The sequence below is a fragment of the Petaurus breviceps genome, unplaced genomic scaffold (genome assembly GCF_028583685.1).
Source record: "Petaurus breviceps papuanus isolate PSGF00001 unplaced genomic scaffold, PetGlider_PUasm1.0 156, whole genome shotgun sequence".
Taxonomy (NCBI): domain Eukaryota; kingdom Metazoa; phylum Chordata; class Mammalia; order Diprotodontia; family Petauridae; genus Petaurus; species Petaurus breviceps.
The window spans coordinates 6,142,196-6,149,382 of NW_027185720.1; the positions used below are offsets into that span (position 1 = coordinate 6,142,196).

Consider the following 7,187-nt stretch of genomic DNA (forward strand, 5'->3'; position numbering starts at 1 on the left):
AATAAGAGATTAATAAGAAAGAGGCAAAAATCTGAATGCCTTAGAGTCATGATGACTGATTTACATAGCCAAAGTGAAAGTTTGCACAGTTATGTGAATAATAAAGTGAAAAAAAAACCAATATCACTTTTTGCTTCATTTGTCCAAAGTGGTTTCACCAATATTCTGTAGTGAATACATGAAAGATCTGTTTTCCTCAATGTGTCAGATTCCTGCTGTGGAAACTCCTTCTTCCAATATAGATTGCAACTCTCTTTAACTCAAATCAATTTAATAAGAATACATTAAATCCCTACTATAAGGCTACAAAGATAAAAATGTGACAGTCCTTCCCTTCAAAGAGATTGCATTCTACTAAGGTGTAAACTATGTACAAGAAATAAATTTAAAATTAAATTTAAAATAATAAATAAAAACTTAACAGATAAGGCCTAGTATGTGCCATGAGGTACAGAGGTGTAGACTCTTGCCCAGGGTTCCAAGCTAATAATTGTCATAATTTGCACATAGGTGTTCTTGAGCATCCAGGATTCTCTCCACTATACTACAGTCGCTTACCTCATTAGTAAATTGACCAGAATATCATGCAACCAATCTTCTGTTTGGCTCTAAATGAATAAACATGGACTTATGTAAAGTCAAGCAGGAGCAGCTTTCAAGAAGAATGCCACGTGAACAGCTTTCAAGGTTCTGATTACACAGTATACTGAATGATCCATTCAATAACAAATCAGAGCAAACATAAACAAAAAATAAAGGTACAACATTCACAATATTACAATTTATCACAGAAAATCAAAATACAGCATTCACAACAACTTATCACTAAAATGGCACATAGTTTTCATCATAGTGGTCACATAGTTTTCAACAAAGTACAGTCATTTAGTCAATCAATCATTCAATCGATTCAATCATTCAATCACCCTTAAGGAGGCTTGCCTCCTTAAAGGACACAAAGTACAATAGTCAAAGTTCTCTACTCATGGGGCACACTAAGTTACAAATCAGTCATTTATTCAGTCATCAATCATTAGTCAATTATCAGTCACTACTTAGTCATCAGTCATTATTCAGTACTCTCTTAAAGGGTATTGGGAAAAACACAAGCCATCCATCCCTCAGTCACAAGTAAATCACAATTCCATCACTACTCTACCCATGGAGAGGTCTTTTCATCTTGACTCGAGGCAGGCAGCTCCTACCTGAATCCACCAAACAGTCACCTGGGTTCAAAGGCAGACATCTCCCAGTTCCTTGTCCAGCTCTCTGTGCAGGTCCTGCTCCACACTGAAGCTCACCTTAAATCTTCCACAGTCTCTGTTCCCAGGAAGTCAAGGATTAACAAAGCCACAAACAGACAAAATACTGACACCACAGTCATGCTTCCTCAGTCTTCTGCAGCTCTGGCTGGTCCTCAGAATCAGCAGCTCCTCAGCAGCTTCTCAGTAGCTCCAGCTGGCCCTCAGAAGCCTTCAGTAGAAGTTTCAGCTGGTTCCCAGAATCAAAATCACTTCATCCAGGTTCTCAAAATAAAAATTATTCCCTCCAGTCTGGGCCTCTCTTCCTCAACCTCCAGAACCTGGCTCCAAGAAGATCTGTCTGACCTAGCAGGGGCTTCTCCTTATATACACACAAGGCATTAGCTCCTTCCTGCTTCAGCCATTTCCTGTTTCAACTCCTTCCTGTTACATCAGCAACAGGGGTTCATACCTTCTGTTTCTTTAACAGGGGCTTGATTAATTACTAAGTGCTAAGTACCTGTTAGTTTTGCCAATACAGAGGGATCAAATTATATTACTATTACACCTTAATAAAGGCTGATAAATACATGCTTGCTGAAAATTTCAACAATACTATGTAAATTCAGTATTAATAATGGCCAAAAGAATTGGACCAAAAGAATTGTGTCAGCCCCTTTCAAGTTATGATTTGTTTGGGTTGGGAGCAGGTTGGAGTAAGAGAGAAAGGTCAGACTCTCTTTGATAAAGTTGATTGTAACACCTTAGTTTAAGAAAAAAATACTTCTACCAATGAAAGTGAGGGATTACAAAATTGGATAAAACTGCTATAGGAAATGGGGGGAGAAAAAGGAGGGAATTATTTCTTCTATAAATAACAGAAACCCAGATAAAAATGTTAAGGGGGCAAATTTTCCGCTAATGAAATTTGCTTTGCTAGTAAAATATAGATTTATGCTTAATATTTTTAATTTTATTCAGGTATCTCCTTGAATTAAGACAACATAGAACTGGATTCACCAATTATATAAAGTAAAATATTTGAGGAAATGGGAATTTTACACATGTGGGAGAATACTACAAATTCTAGGAGACCATAAACTCCTTGAGGGCTCAAATTATTTTATTTTTGTCTTTGTATTCCTACAGTTCAATACAGTGATTAGAACATAATAGCAGGGGCAGCCAGGTGGCTCAGTGAGTAAGAGCACCGGCCCCAGAGTCGGGATGACCTGGGATCGAATCCTGACTCAGATACTTAGCACCACACCCAGAAATAACCAGCCATGTAACCTTGAGCAAGTTACTTAACCCCAATTGCTTAAAAAAAAAAGAAAGAAATACATAGTGTCCAGGAATAAGGTTGGGGGCAGCCAGGTAGCACAGCGAGTAAGCACCAGCCCCAGTGTCGGGATGACCTGGGGGATCGAATTCGGGCTCAGATACTTAGCACCACACCCAGAAATAACTGGCCATGTAACCTTGAGCAAGTTACTTAACCCCAATTGCTTAAAAAAACCCCATAGTAGCAATTTTATAAATGTTTGTTTAATTGAATAAATAATGATCATAAAATTATTCTTTAAAAAATGAAAACTACAAAAACTCTTTTTGTAAGACATGTATATTCCAAAGTATAATCCTTGTTTGCACTTAAAAAAAAGTGACTTCCAAAGTGTAGGCACATAGGGGTATTTTAAAATTATTGAAAAGTACCTAACTAAAACAAAAAATTAGCATTTTGTGCAATGGAGAAATACTAAAAGCTTTCCTAATCAATGTAGAAGGAAAATAAATATGACTCTTTTCTGTCTGGTAATTGAAATAGATGGAGATATACTAACAATAGCAATAAGCCAAGAGAAAGAAATTTTCAAAACAAAAATAAACAAAGAAGAAACAAAACTATCCCTGTTTGCCAATGACATGATGGTCTACTTAGAAAATTCTAGAGAATCAGTAAAGAAACTTATTGAAATTAATAACTGTTACAATGTTGAAGACTACAAAACAACCCCACAAAAACATCAATGGGATTACTATATGGCAATGGTAAAAATCCAAGAGACAATAATGGAAAGGGAATTCCCATTTAAAAGTCAACCAGAGCAGTCAGTGCCTATATGGATATAATTACAAAATGTTCCTTAAAGAAATTTTTAGTAACTCAAATGATTGGAGAGCTATTCAGTGCTCATGGCTGGGATGTCATAAGAGGTGTCCCAAAGACATTTAGTGCAGTTTAAAGCTTTAATAAGCTTAAATGACAATTAAAATGACAAATGACAATGACAATATTTACAATACTACTGAAATTAATTTACAGATTTCATGCTAGACTAATCAAACTAGCAAGGGGATGCTTTACATAGCAAGACCAAATAACAGAAAAATTAATTTTATTGCATAGATCATTGGGTAGATTATTATCAAGAATATTGGGATAACAGAAAAGGAAGGAATGAAGAGAAATAGCATTTCCAAGTCTCAAACTATATATAATAAAGCAGTAGTCATCAAAACTATATGGTAACTATCTGGGAAAATGTTTTTAAGTAGACCAATGTTACAAACCAGTCAAGGCAGAATTGCAAATAATTGAAATCAATAACTCAGTTCTTAATAATCCCCAAAACAATGATCCTTGATAAGAATTGCTAGGGAAACAAAAAAAAAATGTCCAACAGAAATTAGTTGCAGATCAATACCATGTACCATAAACCACAAATAAACTCAAAATAGATTTGCCTGAATGTTAATATATATATAATTAATTCCCCCAAGTATATGCAAAAAAATAATTCTCAAAAGAACTTCAAACTTAATAGCCATATGCAAAAACCTCCAAATCACTGATCATAAGAGAAGGTACTATTTTTAATTTGAGAGTTTACCTCACCCCCAGAAAACTGTCAAAGATAATACCAAATGGGAATATCCACCATTGAAAGGATCTTGGAAAGACAATGTATTGTTGGTGGAGCTGTGAAATGGTCCAATCCTTCTGGAAACCAAAATGGTCCAATCCTTCTGGAAACCAATTTGGAACTAGACAAAGTAAAATGCACCAAATGCAAAGATGTTACTCTGGGCCTATGCTCCAAGGAGGTCAGTGACTAAAAGAAATGCCTCACAAGCACCAAAATACTGTATCTACTACTATGCCATGCTTTTTTTGGCTATTGCATAGGGACTAAAATGTTTACTGACAACACCAGGTAATATCTATATGTTTAAACAGATTACATCAAATATGGCCAATGCATTTTTTTTCTTTTCTATTTTTACAATTTGGTAATTTTCATTTTCCTTTTTTTTTTCAGAGGGAAACTTTATTTGGGGAAGGTCCTTAACAATGGGGGAATAAAAATTAGTTCCCCCTGGCCCCCCCCCATAAGACTGGGTTATCCAATAACCCCAATTCAGTAGCAGCAGGAGTCCGGTCACTGAAGATAAAGGCTCCAACAGAACCAGCTTCTAGCGCCCAAGCATGTCCTTGTCAGGCAGAGATCTCTGGGAGTGAGTCTGATAGGACTCTGGATACACAAGTCCTTCCCTTCCACACAAGCTGTTCTGTTGCAAGGCTGGATCTCATATAGGGCTAGAAGAGGGAAGGTCACTTAGATAGGTCCTCGGCCACAGCCTTCCCCACTTTGTCCTTGAGGTAAGCACCTTCTGCCATTCAGACTTCAGCTCTAGCCACTCGTAGTATGGAACATCGACCAGCAGGAGGCCTGCAGCCCTAAGGTGGCTCCTGGCCATAACAAATCGACCCAGCAGATCCTTGATGAAATTTGGGAACTCCCGAAGGAGAAAAACCAACCTCTTGGCACCAGGGGGCAAAGTCTGAGTTCCAGCTGGCTGAGCCAGGTGAGGTGCCACAAAGTTCTTCATGGGCAGAGGTTGATTGTCCACATCAAGTACCAACTCAGCATCCAGTTCCCAGCCATACTGAGTGGTCTCTCCAAAACGGGCCTTGTCATCGCTGCCCAGCCACCCTTTCAATATGTCCTGCAAATCTTTCTGCATGGGTGTCATCTTCCTGGATGTGGAGGGTTGGGGAGTCACTGCTGTAAGGAATGGTCCAGTGTACTCAGGATGTTCCAGTCGAGCGGTGGCATTGATATGGATCAGCTTCTGGCAGGTGTTCTGGTTCTGAGGGAACTTGCCATCTAGAAACTGGCTGTTAAATTCCTGGTGAAGAACCTCTTGAAGCTGTGCCTTCTGTACCTGCTGCAGAATGCACAGGGACCACACCACATCAACATGCAGGGTGGGGTTCCACTTGGCCAGTTCTGGCTCCAGCTTCCTGTGTACCAAACTGAAGAACTGTTCTTGCTTGGGATGGAAGTTCAGGAGTGCAAACGCCAGGATCATGTTGCTCAGCTGGAGTGGGGTGAAGCTGCCGGCCTTGTTCAGTACGTGCTGGGCAAAGGCTTCAAAAAGAGGCAAGTTGAGCCACTGGAGAAAGGCAAAGGACTTGGAGCATTGAGTTATTTCACTGGGAGTCATGCTGGACACCTGGGGCAGCAGTTCAGCTGTAAGCTTCTGGAATATCTGGGTTTGGTGTAAGTTTAGTTTTCCATAAGCATATGCAAAGTCAATAAGCATTCCTCTTCTCAGGGTAAAAGGTTTCTGAGCCAGGTGGTATAAGATGGCCCGAAGCAGGGGCACTGACCGCTGGTTCTGAGAAGCCAAGGTCAGCATCACTTTCCGCAGGTCCTCAGGGCCAAACTGCTCTTCCAGCTCCAGGAACTTGTCCTCTAGATGGTCCATTAGTGCCTCAGAGAGGTGCCCGGCTTTGGTCATGAGGGTCACCACGGTGCGGCAGTCATCGATCTCTGCCCAGCGCCGCTCCAAGTGCATCAAGAGTTCTGTCAGGAGCTCCTTTGAGCCCTGCTCCTGCATGTAGGGGATGCTGGTCTCTGCCAGAAAAACGAGGTTCTTATATTTAACTCGGCGAAGCCTCCAGCGAACCTCTTGCTCCACAGATCGCAGGGGCTTGAAATTTTCTGGAAGTTGTAATGTGTAGAAGCTCCGGAGCAAGTTCATAAGGGTTCCATGCCAGACTGAGGATACCTGGCTGTCCACAGTGCAGAAAAGCTTCTGAACCCGGGCATCCTTAATGAGTGAGTCTCTGTCCTGGTGCTTATCAGCCAAGAGGCGGGAAAGCTTAATTACCATGAGGGCAGCATGGTTGTGGTGTAGCTTGTGCCCACCATCAAGCAATTCTAGCACTTCATCAGGGGTGGTAGCCTTCTCAATCTGCCTGTCGACTTCCTGAGGCCATGGGTAGGGGGTGAACAATGGCTCCTTATTTAAGAGGCTATCCAAAGTGGAGATAGTGGATTCATGTCTGGTGGTCATCATCTTGCAGGCGGCCCTGGCCAGCCTTAGGCTGCCAATTACAGTTAAGGGTGAGGCCTGATGGGTGGCCAAGAGGCAGATGCAGCGTTTCATCAGGTGAGATGCCATGATGCCCTCTAGATCTGGGCAGGAACACTGAAGCTGAAGGAGAGATGTAGTACTTTCAATTCAATTCAAACCACTTAAGATCCAGCTCTCCAAGGGCAGCGCCCCTAGGCTTTCGCTGCCTCTGACCTCCATACATCGCTGTGCGCGGACGAAACAAAAGAAGGAACCTAATTTTCATTTTCTTATTGGCGAAGTAGACTTGACATTGCAATGATCCAGCTTGCAAGCATCAAGTCAGTTATTTATGAACTCTAGTCTTTCTCCTTCCTTATGTTGAATGTATACTAGAAAAATCTTTGAGCTTTGGGTGGGGTTAATCAACGGAATTTTTGTTTTAAATTAAAATCCTTTACCCAGATGGATTAAATTTATTTTTGATGGTGATATTCTGGTGTTTCCTTAAATGCTTATAATTAACATTTCAGACACATATATCCTTTAGCAGTTCTTATACATATTGATAAATCACCC

The 7,187-nt window shown here is 40.5% G+C and overlaps 1 pseudogene; it reads right to left on the reverse strand.

The window, feature by feature from the left end:
- Nucleotides 1-4,650: 4,650 nt before the first annotated feature.
- Nucleotides 4,651-6,831, reverse strand: LOC138156578 (FAST kinase domain-containing protein 4 pseudogene; annotated as a pseudogene).
- Between the last annotated feature and the right edge of the window lie 356 nt (nucleotides 6,832-7,187).